Genomic DNA, 21,832 nt, shown 5'->3' with positions numbered 1-21,832 from the left:
TTGGCAGTGAGTGGAATCAGCTCTGAATTAAGTTATTGCCATTCATACTGCTGTTCATGCCCTTCATTCTCTGCAAGTACCTAAAGGGGCTTAGGGCAGTTAACTTCTCTGGTGCTATGGCTGGGAACTTTAGCTTCAGATGGTAAAAGGATTACATAAAAAAATAAAATTTTATGTCTGACATAGTATATAGGAAGAGATTAAGGTTGTTACTGAGGTAAATACAATTAAAAACCATTAGAAATTCCTGTTCCTGCTCCAGCAGGGGGATTGGACTAGATGATCTTTCAAGGTCCCTTCCAATCCCTAATATTCTGTGATTCTGTGAAATGGGTATTTACAATTTTTTCAAATTGATACAATATCTTTTTTTCCCCTCATCTTCTTTTAAAATGTAACTGCAAGAAGATAGAAAATTAAAGAAGGACATTACAAAAGACTCCAGGCAGGTCAACAGAAGCAACTGTACTTTTAAAAACTCTTACATGTAATCCAGTAAATATCTAATGATATTGATATGGGTGAAGGCCATTTATTTAAAGAATCATTCTTTTCTCATCCTCTGACTTCAGTTCACCTTACCCAAGAAGATGGCCTTCTTGGACAACCTGAGGTCATGCATTAGGATTACAAAGGTAACTAATTTCAACCAAATCTATCGGCCAGGCAGAAAAGCAATTTTTTAGGCTCTTTATACATTTTACTACTAATGGATTTTCATGATAGTAGGTAGAAGTAATTGAATTTCCCAGTACGATTTAGAATTATAATAACCATATCAAAGAATAACTACCTAAAAATGAATGAAAATGCATTACACACACACACTTCATATTTACAGCCTTGATTAAACCTTCTCCCTGCCTCTGCATTTATTTGGTCACTTAAAATTTTATGCTTATTTAAAAAAAAAGGATGTATCCATTTACTGTAGTTAAATCTGTGTCAACTGTACAAAAGTGTTTGATTAAAGAAAGTGGAATAATCTTTGTGAATGTATTATGAATTCCAGGAAGGAAAAAAAAAATAATTTCTCCCTTTTGCTTCCTTCTTTATTCCTTCCCAACCTTTCCTCCACTAGAAGCACTCCACAATACATTTCAGGCCCTGGAGAAGACGTGGTAGTTTCCAGAACCATTTGATGTAATAAGCAAAGGTGGGTGTAATAAGAGGAGAAGCAAGCAATTTAATTCAGCTCTGTGTCACCACAGAAGAATGAAGTGTAAGTAATGTGAGATGGAAGTTGTAGGGCTGCCTCTTGGGCAATATCATTGTGGTAGTAAGATGATCCTAATTGTTTCTACAGTTTTAAAAGCTGAAGAATTGTATCAACAAGTAAAAGTAAGATTAGTGCAGTACTTTTGATTGCTTTGCAGAGGTTCATTTTGCTCCACCAGACTGAAGTATTACAGGCATCCATAACAATATCTGTGAAGTCAAATTTCAGTATACAATTCTTCTCTTAGGAACAGCTCCAATAGATCTGTCTTTTCAAGTGTTTCTTTTACTAAATTTTTTGGAGACTTGAGGAAAAAAATATTTTTAAACACTTATTGGAACATCAGACGAACACTATCCATCAGTTTTATATTTATATTTATTTGCTATGCCAAATGGTGCTTGACATTCTGACCACTACACTTGAAAAAAAATCAGTCTTTTAAGTGAGCCTCAAAATGTAAAGCAGAAAAGCAACAAGAAAATTAGTCAATCAGGGCATCTTTTTACCACAGTGGAACATAAAATGGCAAGGATCTAATCTCAGAGCATTTCTTCGTATTGTCCCACAAGGTAATAGCTATATAATTGCTATCCTCTGTTTGTTTGATTCTCATTTTGCCAAGTGTTGATACCAGTTACTAGCAGCAAACAGATTTTATTAGAAAGTTTTTGTTCCCAGCCAGTTCAGGCACAACTGGTAGGTAGCCCAAAAGCAAATGAGCTACTTCCCAGCAGTTCAAGCATTCTGAAATGCCAGCTTGTAGTGCCAAGGAGGCAACCACATCTCGAAATTTGAGTCTGAAACTTTAGAAAGAGCTGCAAAGGTGTAACTTGGGCTAATAGCCTTTTTTTTTTTTTTTTTTTTTTTTTAGCCACGGTAATGCTCTTTCAGCCTGTAGTTGAAAAAAGACTCATTTTTTCTTCTGTTGTTATTTTAATTGTCTACTTATAAATGCCCAGTGGCCTCAATTCATTATATAAGGCAACTCACATGTAAAGGCAATGCTCACACGTTGAAGTCATCATTAAGGAAACACAATGGGAATTAATCCTCCCATCCTGATTTTAAAATCACAGCCATAAACTCACGTTTATGGTCCCCCACGGCAGGGGACAAAGAGGAGGCAGAGTCCCTGTGTGGTGCCTGTGGGGCCCTTCCCTGCCTTGGGAGGCCCAGCCCAACACCAGGGTCACCTCTGTCCTGCCACCCATTCCTTGTAGATGAATGATTGTCAGCCTGCCCAGTGCAAAACTGGGCCAGAGAAGAGGAATGTGAAGGCACCGCGCAGCTCGTAATGCTGTGCCCTACCTCCAGCTAGAGACCAAGCATTAAGTGACACTGATCTAAGGGACTGAGACAAAGGAGGAACATAAAGAAAACAGGCTTGAAAAAGCTGTTCAGCAGGTGCTGTTGTGCACTGCAGCTTATGATGTGTTTGCTAGACCTGGAACAGGAGCAAGGCAAGGTATGCACCCAAAACAAAGTGGAGACAAGTGGGCCCTGTTCTGCCACCCCAGGGGATGTGCTGTAGGTCAGCAGTGCAGGTGTGAAACAGCAGCCAGAAAGGGAAATAGCTTGCATCAGTTAAGCTGTTACCAAACAAACAAACAACAAGAAAAGCCCCAAACACCACCAAAACCCTAAGCTACAAATAAATAAATAAAACACTCATTTTTTTTGCTCAGTTTTTAAGAGAAGCCTCCATTTCTGTTTGTTACCTGCAACTGCACATCCACAGCATGCATAAACAGACAGACAGATTTTCAGCTAGCCAGTTTAGAAGTTGTAGACACTTCACCTGCAAACTTTGTACCTACCATTCCTAGCTGTGTCAGACAGTTACAAGCTATGTTTATTTACACATACATAAGTTTTAGCGCTACAAAAGGGAAACAGATAGTAGGCTGATATTAAAGATCTGGATCAGCAGTTATTAGACTCTGTCAAATGCTGAGGTATACATCAAGCGTGGATGTATAGGCAAGCCAGTGCAAGTGTACAGATTTCAGAAGTTACAAAATATCCCAAGTATTGCACTTTCAGCTATGACTGTGATTTAGAGTGCCTAAGGAATATGATTTGTAGACTTCAAGTGATTTCAGCTCAAGTTGGTTTCAGCTATCAAACCATGTTTTCCACAGGGTTGTTTTTTTTTTTTTTTTTTTTTTTCTAATCCACGTCTGTGCTTTTGGAGTGTGATAAGGCAGACAGCTAGAAGCTGATAATGACAAGGAACACTATAAACTTCTGATGTATTAAGATCTGTGGGTTTATGATACAGAAGACCTGGATTAATCTGAGAGAGATATATCCAGTGGAATAACTCTAAGAAAGCTTTATGCACTGGTGTTGACACATGCATAGCCTGTAACAGAGCCCTGAAAGTCTGCCTCCTGTGTTACCCTGTGACTGAGTGCCTCCATCCTTGAGAAATAATATTTAATGAAAACCATAAATCTTCAATATAATTTAATCTAGTTTGCTCTATATGCCATTGCTCATCTTCTTTTGCCAACTCTTATTTCCTGTGTTATTCCCACCACTTGAACATTTAACTAAAGTGGTATTTAATATTAAACTAGAGGGTTCATCACTTTCCTCGTTATCCTACCCTTCAGCACTCAAAATATATTTTCATTAGAATTAACACTAACAGTTCCTTTAATCGATGTTTGGGATGCTAGATCACTACTGTAATTGTCTTTGCATTGTCTTCTCAGTATGGATTAGCTTCATGTATTAACACAAACCCTTTCTGAACTGAAGACACGAGGGTTCATAGTTACAGGACATTAACTGCAATATTTACTGATTTGTTAGGATCATTATGCATTCATCTTTTTTTCAGTGAAGTAATTTTGAAAGAGCTTTTTAAAATCTAGCCATCACACAGATATAAAGGCAAATCTGTGTGCAAAAAAAAAAAAAAAAAAAAAAAAAGAAAAGAAAAGAAATATGATAGCCTGATTTACTTGTACAAAAACAAACAAAAACCACAAGAAAATAGATTCTTACAGCTTTATGAAAGGCATCTTTTCACATGTATCAGCACTCAGATTAAGCTCAATTTGAACCCATTGTATTAATTTGTGGTTAAGAAATACTGTAGTCTATAGCTGAGTCTTAGCAATGAAGATAAATCTTAACAGAAGCTATTTCTAGTAATAAATTGGCAGATCTGTATTCAGCTCCATTGGGCTGCTACCTTCCTCTTACAAAGGTATGACATTTAAACACTGCTTAAGAGCTTGTTACCTCTCACCAAGGTACCCTGGACTGTCAAGAAAGACCTGCAAAGATATTTAGATTAGCAGACTAGACCTGCCAAAAAGGCAGGTAGAATTTGCAATAGCAGGTTTCACCGTGAAGCACAATCACTTGATTCTTAAGTAGCCATTATTTGCTAAGTAGACAGTCTGTTCATTAGTGGAACTGATGAAGAGTGAGATGCTAACTGAGTATTTTATTGCCAGCTTTCAGACCTCAAAGGGGAATATACAGAGAGAAAGTGAGCCTTCAGAATCTTCTTTCCTCATCATTAGAGCTACATCCTTAGAAATGCAAAGAAAGCAGAGGAACAGCTTTGATGACTTGCCAAAGGCTGCCTTTTACAGCCATTCATGCCTTAGGTAGTTTAATCATATCATGATGCTTTTCTTCAGATACCAGTTTGAGAGAAGTCTCAAACCAGGCTCTTATACACCTATTTATCTTTGATTTAGCCTAAGTTTGTGATTCCTTCTCACATGGGAAAAATCCCAGTCTTTTCAAAAGTGAAGAGCCATGGATGCATGCAGAACTGCTGTCCTCTAGTTGTGAAAGCCACATGTCTTTCTTTCAGAGCCCCACACAAAACTGGACTTGATACAGCCTGTGAATAGTTGTCAGGGTGTATGAGAAGCAGCTGTCTTCTCCATTAAGCCCATCAGAGGTTATCCCACCTGATGTACCTTCTCCCTACCCCTACCTTACCCCATCTTTATACACTGGGATTTCTCTGATCCTTCTCCAATATTTGCTTACCTACAGCTGCACAATTCAAAGAAGATGCAATAGTCAATGACTTTAGAGGTCCTAAGAAAGCTGAAATTAGACTATGTTTCTGAAGGGATCCTTTATCCCTTTTTGAAAGATCTGCTTATTTTCACATGTGAGTTGCCTTGAATGCAGGGTCAGCCTCCTTTGTACCCAGCCTGCAGACGTGAGGCAGCTGTGCCACTTCCTTCTGCAGGATGCCCTCACTTATGAACTCTAACAGTGAGAATGCAGGAGGCAGAACCGAGGATCCTCAGGAAGTGTGATATTTAACTCTTGAGTTCTCTACTCTGCAGTTGACACAGTGTTTTCTTTGCCTTTTAAGTGTCAGGACTATTTATAACTCCCTGTAATACAGGGAGTTATACAGAGGTATAAACTCCTCCCTCAGTGCAAAACTCCATTGCAATCAGGTTTTGACCCTGAACCTTTAGAGTGTGCTGTGGACATCTACAGTTATTACCAAACATGGTAACAGTAAAACCTATTTACTTCTAAAATGTCAAAAGCCAGTCTTACAGACTTTGTTTTTTAAGCTATTGGTGAAAAAGAAGAAAAATAGCCAAGTATATCTTCATTTCTATCACCTCAGCTCAGAAACTGGTCAGTACAAAGGACAGGTTCCTGGACCTTTCCATGTTTACTAGGTATTAGCATGAATGCTTAACCATACTCTTGTTCTTCAGACTTGGAGGTGAATTTCAGCTCAGGCACAAGGATCACTGGACCTAAGTGTTTGGCAAGGAGGTATCAACAGTGGAATTTATTTTGCTCTGTGAGGCTCCAGAAATTCCTGGTCCTTTTGGATGTTACAGTGACAACATGAGCCAAACTTTAATACTTGTTTTCATCATTTGACAGGCTACCATGTATTTCTTGAGTTCAAGTGGAAAGTTAGAAGCCGCAGTTAAGAGCCCCCTATCTCAGTAAAGCTGAGATACATGGGGAGCTGATCTTCTGGAGTGAGCCTTTGTCCCTTGCTGCCCAGGGTCTGCCATGCGAGTACATTTAGAAAAGGCCAGAACAATATTTTAATTTTAAAAATATTAGGTAACTGAACTGTTAAGCAACTAACATTCATTTTCAAACTAGACGTACCTCCACTTACAGTTGATAACTTTTAAACCCCATTAGGACATTCTGATAACCAGGGTCACATCTTCTAGTTACAGCTTCCTGTTAACATGCCATGGGATTTGCAGAATCTACACCACATACAAATAGCACACTTGTTTTCATTAATATTCCAGTTTCTGAAAGACCATTGACAGATACTGTTTGCTCCAAGTACCTCATAAGTTTGAAAATACTGTTTGCTCCAAGTACCTCATAAGTTTGAAAAAGCTGTAAATACTTAAACATTATATCCAACTATCAACATAGGTTAGATATCAGTAGTAATTCCTGTGGTTTTGCATTTGTTCATATTTTTGGTTTGTATCTGTTCCGTGCTTTGGTTTTATATTTTTATGCCAAGCTGTACTTGTCTGAATTTATTTACATTTTATTATTTATTATGGAATCTTGGAAAGATATGTGTTTTGTTGATGTTGTTGTTGTTTGTTTGTTTGTTTTTCCCCATTCAAAAACTTATCACAAGCCTTCCCCCTGTTCTTGGAATAGAGAGTTTAAAATGTGAGAATTTGCTTAGGACTGAATAGTTTCTTCCATTTTCTCTTAATGACACTTTGTACTATCTACCTGGAGATAGTTGTAAAAATACATTGCAAGTCGAAGCAACAATGTTCAGAAAAATTTGTTCTGTCTGAAATTGGACATGTTCAACACATTGTAATAACACAATTTCCCTGTTGATGTAGATTGTGTACAATATGAAATATATATTGCATCTGATGATCCCTAAGCAGTTAAGCAATTGTCACAGCACTGCCAAACCACTGTGTAGCAGAACATTTAAGGCAGCTGCTGGGAGCCCACATTTTCCTGCAGAAATAATAAATAGGCTGTAGATTCATCAGCTCAATAAGCCTCAGGTGTTCATTCCTAAGTTGTTTCTTTCAGGAAGAAGTCAGCTCATTCATTGCCCAAGTATATTGACCTACAGTTATTACTTCTCTATTAAAAAAAATAAAAAATAATAAAAAAAAAAAAATCAATAGCATGACCCCTCTCAATCTCTTCACAGTGAAGTACCATAAAGTAGATCCTTTCTACTGAATGAATCAATTGTACTGATGTAGATGCTCTTGCTTCAAGCTCATGACTTCCACCCCAGTAAAGATAACAGAACACTCTGTCAAGGACAATGGATGAAAAATTAGGTTCCATTATGCTTGAGTAGCCAAATCAATTTATTTTTTCCTAAGAACAGGCTCTTGAAAAACGAAACAAAACAAAAGCAACAACAACAACAACCTCACCTGGCTGATACTCAGCTGCCTTCCAGGATTATTGTTAGCTTTGTTTCTGATAGGTGTACGTGGTTCTACTTCTAGAAATCCAGTGATGCTACAAGATGACTATTGGAGGATGACCTGCACATGTCAAGGGAATGTGCTGGCTACTTATACCAGGAAGGGGGCACCACCACTTTGTACCCACCACCCTTTGTCTGAGCAAACCCACCACCTGTGAGCGACAGAGTCCTTGGCACAAAACGGGCTCTCTTCTTCTGCTTGGAGGGTGAGAGTTAAATCAGCCTCAGACAGACTTGGAGGCTGTAGCCCCACTCCTCCCAAAGCACAGTGTTAGCTCAGCAACTAAACAACTAAAGCAAAGCATTACTCAGTACAGTAATTTTAAAGGGAATGCCTATCTTGCAAGACAGGCTCTGTAACATTGGAGCCTTGTTTACTGAAAATAGATGGCTGTTCTTCTGCATTTCAGTGTGCGCTGAAGGCCCTACTCCAGCCCACTGAACAATCACATCCAGGTTTGCTATTCAAACAGCTCCATGGTAAGGCAGATAAATGCAGTCACAGGAAAGGGGTTATGCAGTCTCTTCACGGTACAGCTAGGTTAGAAGTTTTATAATATTTATAATGCTGGGTATTTATTATCTATGGATGGATACACAGCATTACTGTGCTGTTGACAGAAGCAGCAAGTACATGGATCATCCTTTTAGTCAACCTGTTCCTACAACTTTGTCTGGTGAAGGAGGTGCTCATGTTGTAGCAGGACTGCAGTCTACAGTCTTCTCTTTTGAAGCTGCTTTTTGAAGATAATGGCTTGTCCCAGCCTCCTTCAGGTCATTGCAGTATTCCTCCAAACTTCACGGATGGTTGACTATCTAGCCCACATAATCCCTGTGCTGTGCCTTACACATGTTTCTACTGACAGACTTTCTTTTAAACATGAAACAATATTTTACCCCAATAATTCTTTCTCCAGCTTCATAATAACATTCTTGCTCCTCAGTACCTCCAGTTTAGATACCTTGAGGCGTCCCTCTTGTCCTGGCTGGCTGTCAGCCCTGTCCTCAGTCTCTCTCCCGAAGACCTCTAGAAAGTGAATTTACAAGTTTTCTATGCTCTGACCCTTGTTACCCAATTGCTGATACTATAGTCCCATCCCCAGATGTGTTTTCCTCTGGCCAGTCCTGGAATTCCCTTATATTTCCAGTGAGGCACCCAGTACTTTCTCAATAGTCACAGTCTCTCTGCTACCCTGAAAATAAGTAAGCAGTATCACCTGATTGTCCTTGAAGCTTCAAGTTGTTCTGGCAGTAGCCTAACCCTTGCTTTCTCCTTTTGTGCATAGAAAGAAGGCTGCTTTTCTTCCTAGGCTACAAATTTTGGAACTAACAACAATCCTTGATCTAGAAGATCTCAGTCCCACTTGGATTAAAACTCGTATAGAAATCCTAGACCTACTTGGCTGGGGAGTGCTACTCCAGAGACTGGCAATGTCACTCCTTAATCTACACTATGACTAATGCATTTCTTTCCCTTAAAACCATATGCAGGCATAAACAAGTTGGACTACAACATTAATATTTAGATAAAGCCATGTATTTTTTATGCTCTTTGTGATCAAGTAAATCCCTTGATGATATTGAGAAATTCTGCTCGGTAATTTCTAGATATGAAGAAGAATTCATAATGCACTACTTTTAAATCAAGATGAACAAGAGTTTTGACAACTTTGATAATTTCTCTAGTTATACCACTACTTTTTATACAGAGCCAAAAATGTGAAATACCATTCAATCACAGATGTCTGTTCTAGCTAAGGGAACTTTTCAGATGTGCTTGTACACCATTTGCTGATGCAAGAAAGGAACTGAAAATTAAGCAGTAACAAAGAATTCCTCCCACAACCATTTCACAGATATTTTTGCTGCCCTCAGATTTCAGCCCTGATTGTACACCTGCTAAGTTAAAATAATATTAATAATAATAATAATAATAAAAAAGAAAGAAAAAAAGAAACTTGGCAAACATTTTTGTTTTTCCAGAGCAACAGAAGCCAGGACACCTGTAGACCTATATCCAAAATATATAGATTTTTTTTTCCAACCTAATAAAAACTGCAACATCCCAAATGTAGGTTATCTGTTGCAAAAAGATTGCTATTCAGATGGCTTCTGTAGAGCATAAACACCTTTTCCAAACCATGGCATCTGTCTCTGACATGAGGTCTGTCACCCACCATAAACAACAGCTTGCTTTTAATGTCTGTTTCACAGCTTTGTCAATGATTGCAGCACAGATTTGGCCAGTCTTTGAAGAATCTACTGTAAAAGGTGATCAATTTTTCCTCCTGGTCCATATGTTACCACTTAAAATACATTGTTGTGAACTTTAAATAAGAACATAACAAATTAAACTAGAGGAGTCCCAAGGCATTTTAAATGTTAACAGCTGGAGCACTATAGCAAACATTTTTCCAATTTAAAAAACTCTACCTCATTAAGTGTGAAGGAAAGTTCATTTCAGATCTTCAAATGCAACAGGCTACTAAACAGTCAATTAACTTTTGAGTCCTGTCTTGTTCTCCAAGCTGAATATTAATAGAACTCCATTAATTGAACATCGTATCTAAGTGAGAAGAAACAATCCATTTCATACCTAGTAATTGTTTAAATGAGCCCAATTATAGGCTGTCTTTAATGCAGCATGTAACCCATTTCTAAGTGAAGCACATGTACTGTCTGCATTGCTCACTTTGAGATTTAACTGCTATGCAGCAGCTAAAACAATGATTACACTGCAGTAGTGAAAACGATAGTTGCAATCACCGCTACATTTCCTTTCACTTTAATATACCCCATTTTATCTGCTTCTTTTGTCCATTGCTTACTGTTTTCAATCCCACATAATGCCGTGGGTATATATGGGGCTGTTTGTCTCTATTGGTATGTTCTTAATGACATCCTAACATGCACATCGTGAAAAATGCACCTGGGGAAAAGAACTGCAGGCTGATCTGCAGCTTGATGTACAGAATGTTCTTCACTCTGCTGAACCATATACTGTGCTGTAAGGAGGAGGATTTTAGATGGCAGGGAAATTTAGAGTATAGTATCTACAAATTACTCAAAAAATTATAATAATCCTAGAGGTAGGAATATGGAGATGATCATTTGGAAACAAGCTTTTAAATAGAAAGATACTGCAGGTGGAATTTCAGCTCAGATAAACCACTACAAACAGGGAGTCTAACTCTCTGCTGACACAGGATAAAATGCAGTGATGTGACATGAAACTCTAACTATGGCAGTGAGATACAAAGCCAAACTCAGGGGGTGAGTTTGTAGAAACTCAGTGTTTTCTGCACTCCTTCATTTCTCCTGACTTAGGAAAAAAAAAAAAAAAAAAAAAAGAAATATTAACTTCAATTAAAAAGACAAAGTCAAAGGGAGAAACTTCTTAAATTTGAGGACAGTATTTGCACAGAAATGTTCAGATTCCATATATAAATATCATGTTATCTTCAAGAACAACACCTAGTACTTAGTTTTTAAACCATGCTAGTGTTTATCACAAGTGTTTCATGGATATCCATCAGGGATATATTTTGAAGAAAAACTTATTGAGCAGAAAGTAATAAAGAAAGCCCTGTTCACCAAAGATGACTATGGCTGCTTTTCATTACCCTCCTGAGTGGCAGGAGACTGCCAAATCTGAGCCCAAATGTAGGTTTTGTTGAACAACTTTCCTCAGGCAAAGCAACACCAAGCCAACTTCAAAAGATCTTCTTTTCATCCCCCTTAGTTTCATTTTTTTCTGTTCTTAGAGAAGCTTTACCTGTGGGAACTGAGCTTGTTACACTAACTTCCATCCACACAGTAGTGAATTCTGATATAGAACTGCCCCAATAATTACTTGTCTGGCCCCAAATTTCAGAAGGCATGTCATATTTTGAAGCAGCATGCACAACCATGTAGAGAGAGAACAGAATCCATGAGGCTATTATGTCCATGAGGGCCATGTTAATTATGCCTTGAAGAAATAAAAGTTCATTGTTTTATCTAATGCCAAATAGCTAGAAAATTTACACATGCCGTTGGTTTTAAATAAAGAGAGGAGGAAAAAATGGCAATAGCTCATTTTTCAGTCCTCTCTGCAGTACACTCCCCCTCTCCTGTGGAATTTCTATACAGTAAAAGTGCATCTTCAAAATGGTATTCTCTTCAGCATCTCTTTCTGAAAAATCTCTATTCTAACATTTAATTGCTACAGCCTGTTGCTGGATGCTGTGTCCCTTCAGGTAAGTAATACAGGCCTATTCTTCTGTTTCTCTTGTGGAAGCCCAGTCCTATAGCATAGGGTTTATGGTCTACACCCACATTTCCATAGCTTTTCTGTTTCAGAAATATCAAATGTAAGACAGCCTTAAATTCCTTTTACTTGAAAATGAATAAGAATCAGCAAGCATTAAAGGCAGATTCATCTTCATCTTGACGAATGATTTATCTTAGAGAAAAGAATAAAGTGGTACAATAACTGCAGTATTGAGAAATGCCAGTTTTACTCAGCCTGTCTCCGCAGGAGAGACTCCGTACAGATGGATTACAAAACAACAATCAAAAAGAAATGAATGCCAAAGAGCAATTCCGTTTTTGTGTCTAATCTGAAGCTGCTACGCTTTTCACATTCCTATTTGAATGCAATTTGCTGCTATTATTCTAGCATAATTCAATTGTTTTAAGAACTAGGATCACAATCTCTTGAGCAGTGAATAAAGATAACAAGAGCTGTTTAACCGTGAATGCTAAAACCAAATCTGAAGCCATTACCTTCTGATGAAAGAAATCCCTTAATGGGTAGGTAACATAAGAAAAGTTTCTTAGCAAAATGTTTTTATATCACAACCACTCTTTCCCAATTCTTGAACTATTTTGACTGGAAGGTCTGAACAAGTGCATGAATGTACCTAAAAAAATAAGAAGGCCATCAACTTACCCGATGACTTTTCTTGTCTGTTTTGTTGGATATGAAGCTCTCAGAGCATCAAGATTTTATACAAGACTGACTAGGATGGATTAGTACAAGGTAAAATTTCTTTAAGACAATGAGGCACCTCCTGGGATCTTTTAAAGATCTCTGGTCTACAAGAGGAAATGTTTTCTAGACCCATCTTTAAGTAGTAGCTGGTTCTGTGTGAGTAGGGGTGTTGAACAGGATAATCTCCAAAGGCCCCTTCCAACCTTAACAACTCTGTGACTCTGTTTTTACTGGATTTCTTCCAGGAATGTACATGGAGAGAATCTGGCTTGCATTACCACATCCTTAAACTTTAAGCCCTCATGGAGCCTGTAATTTTACAGGCAAGGCACTTCCATATCCCAAAACTGAGGGAAAAAAAAAAAAAAAAAAAAAATCATGTAAAAGACTCTCAGGTCTTAAATGTTTAGTAAACAGCAAAAGATAAATTTTTAACTCACCACTGATTTCTGAAGGTTCTGGCTGGAGTCAACTTCTGTTGAGCTCTTCTCATGGTAGATGACAAATTCTCAAGTCTGAACTTTCACAGAGATGGCTTGCTAATGTGTTCCTGCAGAAGCTTGAATGAATCAGTACTTTACAGGGCTTAGGACTTGATTGCTTTGAAGTTGTAGTCTGCAGGTTGAATATTCAAGCAGCTGAACCTTCTACCACATAAATGAAATACCCCAGCTGGAAAATAAAAGATTGTATAATTTTTGTGATTATTTCCCAAGTCCTGTGTCTCACTGTACAGTTAAAGTCTCATAGGAATTAAATCTGCTGTACATATATATTACAGATTACTTAATTTTTATAAGAGGTAATGTCCAGCCCTTTTAAAAATCTTGAGGTCCCAGGGTTCACTTTGCAAGATAAGGTGATGAGACAACCTTTAGCAGCTGTGTTATTTAAAATCAATAAAGAAATAAATTCTAAGGTATCAAAAAGGGGTCACCATTTAAAATGGTCAGATTTTTATATAACCTTCCTTTAACACACAGATAAAGGAATAACTATATTGTCTGCAGTAAAAGGCTGGTTCAGACATTTTTGTGTTTGATGTGGCTGTTGCTGTTGTCCAAGGTGCACACTCTCCTGGTTCTCCTCAGGCTTTCAGACAGTTTCTACTCCATCTCCATCCACATGAACTGTTGTTTCAGATTAGTTCGAAAATACTGTTTCCACATTTCCTTCTCTCATCCACCTACCCCATTGTTAGAAAAGCCTTCAAAATGAGTAAAAGTATATTCACAGATGAATCTTGTCAAAGTCAAAGCAAGCCTTTCTTCCATGCTCAGTTTTTTGCAGGACTTTCTTATCCTGGGCAAACTCTGCTGCAGAGAACAGCTGCTTACATCGCACTCTTGAGTTGTTGATCTCAATTTTAACTTTATATTCCTACTGCAAGTATTCTGGAGCTGGCTTGGGTCCTGACAAACCTCTGTTTTGCTAATCTGAGAGTTTCTTATGGTTGTGTCCATACTTGTGCTTGAACCTAGACACACAAGATTTGACCCCTGGGATAAACAGCTTTAGGCCAAACCTTTGCAGACTTTGTGAAGATCAAGGAGACTCAGATCAACCAGAATCAGCACTATTTGGGGAAATGGGAAGGTGAAGGAAACAGTCACACTTGCTCCCAGACCGTGGTGATATGTGGCTCATTTCTTTTGGAGGCCACAAGTTACCAGGAATTTCTCCAGCTCTCCTCCAGTCCAAATTCTTTATTTGTCCTCCATCTGGAGAATGAATAGATCTTAAAAAGTTAATTCAGTTCCTTTTGCTTATTTTGTTCATTAGAGAGTTCAGGTAAGTACGTCTATCGCTGTCCGTTCAGGACTGCAGAATCATCTCCAGCAACCCTTGTCCTGAAATCTTTCTCAGCTTATGAAAAAATTAAAGCTTCTAAACCACAGTCAGGGATATTTTCTGTGTTATCAAATACCCTTGTTACCTGCATATGTAAATATGTGTGAGTTCTGTGAAGACAAGAGAAGAGTTGTATTGTCCATAGATTTTCTCTCAGATTTATTTTCTGCAGCTGAAAGGTTAATGTGGCAAATACTAACAATACAATATTTTCCTGTTATGTGACATTTTTATTTTTAAAGATAAAAAGTTTTTCCCTTTTTCTACCTATCAGTATTTGAAAATAATATATACAACTTGACCTTTGCTGGCAGATAGCTCATATCTGATGCTATTCTATCCTTATGGCATGCATAATTCTGAAAATCAAAACTGTATCATCAAAACATATTCACGCTATTAATCCTGCTGATCACAGGGAGAATACTCAGAGAACAACCATATTTAGGGTTGTGTCAGAGACACTTGATGCATTAATAGTTACCCTTTCCATAGTGACTTACTAGTTTTCATATTTGCGTTGATCAACCACAAGTACACACACAATGCAGGAAACAAAAATTATGCAATAACAACCGCAAAAAATAATGAAAACATTTCCTTCTTCTCTTTTTCCTTTTCTCAGTGGAATGCTTCCACAAAAAATAATGAAAACATTTCCTTCTTCCCTTTTTCTTTTACTCAGTGGAATGCTTCCTGTGACTCAGAAGCTCGGGTAAAGCACAAGCTGATTGAGATTGATGCATGTCTAAAGTAAGTTTTAATAAAAGATGAACTGTTATGCACAGACTGTCCACACAGTTATAGGTATGCACTTATGAACATGTAAGAGTCTTTAATGTATAGATTCCAGCTATAGAATCTAGCTACAAATTATTCTAAGACCAGAGACCAACAAGCTGTTTATAACTATATGTGTTTTCTGCAGGTAAATTTCTTAAGCCATTGATGACATATATTATGTGTGGCTGCCAATTGTGATAAATTTACTCATTATTCTTAATATGCCATGTTACAAAGCGTGGTCAATACAATGATCACTTTCTTCTGATATCTAAAGAACTCTGGGTATTAATCTAAAACAACTGAAATGCTGAGCATAGCATAGCCATGTTCGTGTGGCAAAATAACTTTTTCTGTTGGGGACAAAAGAGTACTACTAGCCTGATTTGAAAATCATCAAAGTTACAAATTCAGCACAGACACTGGGAAAAAGTTTGCAGGAAAAAAATGCATGAATATCAGGAGTGAAAACTCTCTTTGGTGCCAAACCAAACATTCTGGAAAGCTGTCTTTCACACACACACACACACACAAAAAGCAAACTATTGCACAGAGCAAACTGATTTGCAAAATCCAGTAGTAGGTCCTTCTTTTTATTAACAAGGAAAAACAAACAAACAAAAAAAAAAAACTAAATGTGGTAAATAAATTATTTACCATAAGTAATCTAGCTGCTAAAGCCCTTTCATTAGTTATATTCATTACTCCTGTGGGACTGTGGACATGACTAGAAGAGAGGTCTTGGAATTGAAATGTGGCTAAAGTAAAGCTGCTGTGATTTGCAGGATACTGTTTTGCTGTATTTTGGTTTTTAATAAACTTTTTATTTTTCTTTCATGCTAGATAATGTGACATAAAATATGACAAGTACTGCTTCTGGAAGAAAAATACAGAAGAAATTAAGTCTGATAAATCCCAACCCACAACTGTTAAGTTTTAGACAATATTTCAGCGTCCTAGTTGACAGTATTTTTCTTGTTATTAGCCAATATTTGACAAGTTTATATATATATATATATTTCCTTTTTTCATCAAGAAATGTGGTTTTCTTCTGAAGAATGTAAGTTGGAGCGTTTTGGTATTTTTTCAGTGAAAACTTTGTTTTTCAGATGAAATTATTTTTATTCCTACTTTTCTTTAATCTTACTTAAAATATTTTAAAGTCTATGTTGAAGTAAATGCATTTTAAAGAAACAGCAGATCTCACCATTTTGGCATGAAAAATACTTTATAAACTAATAAAACTAAAAATTAAAATGGCGAAGATTTGTTATTGCCAGTGAATCAAAAGGGAGGTGGATTTTTTTCCTTCAAATGACTTAATCAGCGGTTATCTACTACGAGTTATAAAATCAGACATAAAAAATTAAACATGGGAACACAAAAGGGTGAAATAGAAACTGAAGGAGCATTGTTGGCAGGTAGGGAAGGACATAGGAGACAAAAAGAGGGGACAATAATAACCTCATTTATATTTGGAACTTTCTCCCAAAAATGCATTTAAGTGAGCAGATAATTTCAGTATTACTCACTTTGTATCATGCACCAGGTTGTGACTTAAAGTAGGGTATTTAATGCTATGGCATTAGAGTGGCTAACATTTAGGACGTAGAGGTGTTTTGTGCATAATGTGTCCTGTGGCTGAATGTAGGACATGGCTCGCAGCTCTTTCATCCTGCGTCTCCTGCTGAAACACAGAACACAGGAAGGGCAAAAGAAAGAGCCTGGAAGTCTGAGGCAGTAGGAGTAGTTTTTCTTTCTTGACTAAATGGAACAAAAGAAGCTGTGTAATTGATCAATACAAAGGCAGATTAATAAGAATGGTGTTTTTCAGAGCATGTGAAATGCAGATGACTGTTGTCTAGAGACAGAAATTATCAATTGAATTATAGTATTAGAAGCAAAGAGAAGAGACCAGGGAAAGGAAATAGATTTTAAAAAGAATGAGCGGGTTTGAGGGGAAGGAGCAGAGATTTTGGTGTGACTTCTTTTTTTGGTGAAGAACACAGTTTTTTTCTGGTGTTGCTCATCTCCATGAAATCTAAGAAAGAAAGGACCGAATGTGAACTATTCTCCTGCAGTGTAATGATATGTGAAGTTACTCGTTAGAAAAAAGGAGCAGTGTTCACAACTCATCAAAGACAAAAATGTTAATGCACTTATTGTGTCAAACCTCTAAGAAAAAAATTGTTTCCCTAAGGATGGGAAGACTGAGGAATTGCTTTGGATTTTTTTCTGTCAAGCACCCTACAAAGACTACAGTGTATCACTTACATTTTATAAAATTATTTCTACTCTCCTTGAAATTTATAAATGAGGAAACAAAAAATCTTGTGAGTAAAGTATTTCTAACTGACACAAATTGTAGCCTGCATTGAGACTTCTGGCCTTTCTGGGAAATGGAAGTCACTAATGCATCAGCTTTTGATTTGCGCTTCTCATCAACTTTAATGAGCGAGCCATGAACCAGTCCCACATATACTCAAAATAAAATGGCTCCTAGAGGCATGGAAACAGAATCCACCCAAGATCTGTCTTTAGTTACAGGAATGCCAAGCCCAGAGAGAAAGAGCTGTCTTTCTGTGTTCAAGATGTGAGGAAGGACTGAGATTTATCACATCAGTGCTGATTTTTGAGAAGAATTAGCTTTATATACCAAATGAGCATGATCACTCACCTCCCAGTTTAACGACCAGCCTAGAATCAAGAGAGAAAGGGACTCGGAGAAACAATGGGCTGTCTGGAACATGGGGGCATTTTGTATCATGCAGTTGGAAATGCACAGACAATAGCGGTAATTCATTAGACACCCTTGTACTAATGGGAATTGTGTAGCCGGTGACCTGTGCTTCCTTCAGGTAAAAAACTAAATAAAGCTGAATTAAAGAGAAGAAATCCCTGAGGAGGGCTTTGATGCATTGAAGTCAGGTATTTGAGTTAGCTTGGACATTAGTGTTCGGAGCTGAGTGACATCAAGCAGCAGGGAGGGAACGCCTTTTTGTGGGGTGGAGCATTCAAGACTGCTTTCATACAGCTTATTAAATAAACTTGTGTTTGTAAAGCATGTTTCCAAACCAGTAACAAGAGTGGCTGAGAGAGATTCTGGACTTGAAACAGAGCGCAAAGGACATAAATATTAGAATACACAGTACGGTAAGATTCAGCATATTATCTCAACTTTGTACTAATAACACTGCCATGAGATGTTTTCTGACTAATTGACACTGTACATTGCATAAAGATTTAAAACCATTTAGGGCAGGAGAGGGAAAGATATGCGTTAGACCTGCTTTAGGAGGTCTAGCCCTAAATTTTTACATAACTGGCCTCAATCTGTAATGTAGTGAAGGACAAACACAAATGCAATGCTATTTTTCTGTTTTGCCAATGGCTTTGAGTAAAATGATATGCTAGTGACTCTGCTAAGTTTAACTAATCTCATAAGAAAACTCCCTAGCAGGCAATAAAGTCCCCTGTGTTAGACATGCAAAACCATTAGAACATTTATGCCAACTGCTGGCCAAATGTAACCAGCTTTCAGCCAGGGAGGGCTGGAATGATTCGTCTTTCTCCTCTGAGCTTGCTCCTTCCCTGGAAGGGCTAAATATCCTTATTTGAAATGATAGAATCCCTGAAGTAAATTGCAATTAAATGAAAAAAAAAAAAAAAAAAAAAAAACTGATGAAAATCCAGATCAATCCAGATCAGAACCATTCCTTGAATGCTTGGGGACATGGTGGGGAACAGCTTTTCCTTGCAGAAGTGTTGCCTGAGCTGATAGGAGGAAGGTGGGAGTCCCTGTAAGGCACCAGCAAAAGGATCCAGCACGTTTGTGTCCTCTGCTCGTGGCAGAGAAATGGGGCAGCCAGAGGGCCAGAAATTAAAGAAAGGTAAGGAACTAACTTGTCTTTGAAGGGTGTTATTGTGTTGCCCTGTGGATTTGCAGACTTAGCCAGACAGCTGAGGCTGATGAGGCTGATGAGGGAAGAGGTTTGTGCCAAGGCACAAGCTGGGACTGGGCTTGCCAGGTCCCTGAGCTCCTGCCTGCCTCGGGGTGTGAGAACTGCACCTCTGCTGCAGCAAGAGAGGTGGTCCTTGTGCAAGAAACACTGAAAGCTGAAGGCAGAAAACCAATGTCTTTCCTCTCCTTGCCCCTCCTGACAGTGGATGTGACGTGCAAAGAGTTTGTGGCACTGATGGAGTCATGTGTCCCTGTCCTGGCAGGGGCCACCAGGCAGGACCCTCATCCTGGGTCTCATTGAAATGGGTCCCTTCCCCTGAGACTGCTGGAAAGTGACTTTCTTGCTGTCTTGTCTAACCTCCTCCTCCACAGCAGCAGCAGCAGTAGAAGAGAAATTCTTACGCAATTGACTCTTTGACTCCATAATCCAACTCTGTCCCCAGCCAGGGAGACAAATTCACAGTGCAGTCATCAGCTGGGGAAGGAAAGGACAGAGCTGCCAGAGGCACAGACAGAAAGCCTGCAATGAGGGGAAGGAACAGTAACAGAGGGCATGGTAACCTTAGCCATCTGACTCATCCCCTGTCCATTTTTCCCTGAAAGAGCTCATCTAGTTCCAGTGACAGGCAGGGAAACCACAGTGTACTGGTCATGCACAAGGAAGACTCAGTGTATCTAGATTAAAACCCAGTTTTGTAGCACACGCAGATATGTGATCATTTTACTGTTTGTAACAAAAAGACAGGGACCTGTTGGACCAAGTTCAGAGGAGGGCCACGGGGATGCTCAGAGGCTGGAGCACCTCTCCTACAAAGAAAGGCTGAGGGAGCTGGGGTTGTTAAGTCTGGAGAAAAGAAGGCTCTAGGGAGACCTTACAGCAGCCTTCCAATACCTAAAGGGGGCCTAGAGAAAAGCTGGGGAGGGACTCTGTCAGGGGGTGTGGCGATAGGACAAGGGGGAATGGCTTTAAACTAAAAGAGGCTAGGTTCAGATGAGATATTTGAAAGAAAGAAGTTCTTTACTCAGAGGGTGGTGAGGCCCTGGCACTGGCTGTCCAGAGAAGCTGTGGATGCCCCATACCTGAAGGTGTTCAAGGTCAGGCTGGATGGGGCTTTGAGCAACCTGGCCTGGTGGGAGGTGTCCCTGCCCATGGCAGGGGGTTGGAACTGGGTGATCCTTAAGATCCCTTCCAACCTGAATCATTCTGTGACTTTATGATTGCATGATTCTATGGTCTGTCTTGAGAGCTGAGATGTAATTAACAGAATTACCTCTGCAAGCCTCTGCTGCTGAGGAACATCTGTAACTACCTTCTGAAACATGCAGCCTCACTCCTCAGTGGTGGCAAAGGCAGTATCAGGGATGGCAGGGACATCAAGCTACCAGTCAGTGCAGAGCACTGCTGTCTAAAGAGGCATCGCTGTGCTGATAACCCCAAAGTTAGTTTTGCAGGGCACTAATGTCCCATCCTTACAGCATGGATTGCAGCTCTTATGCATTACAATTTCCTTGTCTTGCTCTGCACAGAAGATATGAAAATAAGCTGAAAGAAAATTGAAGCAGACACAGGTAACAGAGGGTCTGTGCACGTGGTCAATAAAGCAGCCATATACAGCAGATGGGAGAAACAGAGCTATCTGCTTTTGGGTTTGTTCGATGATTACTTTTAGCCATGGTAGAAAGTAGCCTTGCAAATTTTCTCTTAAAATAGAAACTAATTTCTTTGTAATTATGGAAGACTGGCATTTTCTGGAACATGAGGCACAGTCTGAGTTAGTCATAGGTTTCAGAGGATACCGGTTTGACATTCGTGAAAAAAACTGTGCCTGAAAGGAAAATTTCTTAAATAACTGTGTTACATAGACAATTCATGTTTTTACTTAAAGTCTGCAGAACCATAATGAAAGTGTACTCCAGCTGAGATATGCTTACTAGTGATTTTAGCAAAGAAAACTCCAGACACAACTGAAGAGAGAGAAATGACTATGCTAATAACAAACTGAAATTTTACTGAAGACCTCCATGTATGCTGCCTGTAGTCATATTGTAGTCCCAAGTCCCCATATACAGTGTTAAGACTTTTATCCAGCGTATCAAAGGAGGCCCTGCCCCTTTGCAGGGAACATATTTATGCTGGGCTTAGGTCAAAACTGTGAGTAAAAATATATACTTTTAGGAGATTAGTTGTTTTTTTGTTGTCTTTTTTTCCCCTTCAGAGTAGATACCTTAGCATACTTACTTTCTCAGAGTGTATGTGCATTCTTCGTATTTTCCTTATTTACTTGGGACTCTCCTATTTCATTGCAAGTTTTCCAGGAGATGCATCAGCTATTACAATGGTAAACAGTAGTGCTGAGCTCTCAGAATAGCAGAAATCCCTGAATGCCCAAGATAGGATTATCCCATTTCTTTTTCATGATCACAATTCAGTCAGGGGATGACTTTGTGAAGCCTCCAGGTTTCTTCCACCTTTTTTCCAGCCTTCCAGGCAGCTTTCAAATGCTGCACCTGTTGCTCCACCTAGTGATGGCACCAAGTATGTCCACGGACTGGAAGGATTCCTCAGCG

The sequence above is a fragment of the Oxyura jamaicensis genome, chromosome 2 (genome assembly GCF_011077185.1).
Source record: "Oxyura jamaicensis isolate SHBP4307 breed ruddy duck chromosome 2, BPBGC_Ojam_1.0, whole genome shotgun sequence".
Classification (NCBI taxonomy): Eukaryota; Metazoa; Chordata; class Aves; order Anseriformes; family Anatidae; genus Oxyura; species Oxyura jamaicensis.
The sequence above is the reverse complement of the archived record's forward strand: the minus strand, read 5'-3'. Positions refer to the sequence as shown.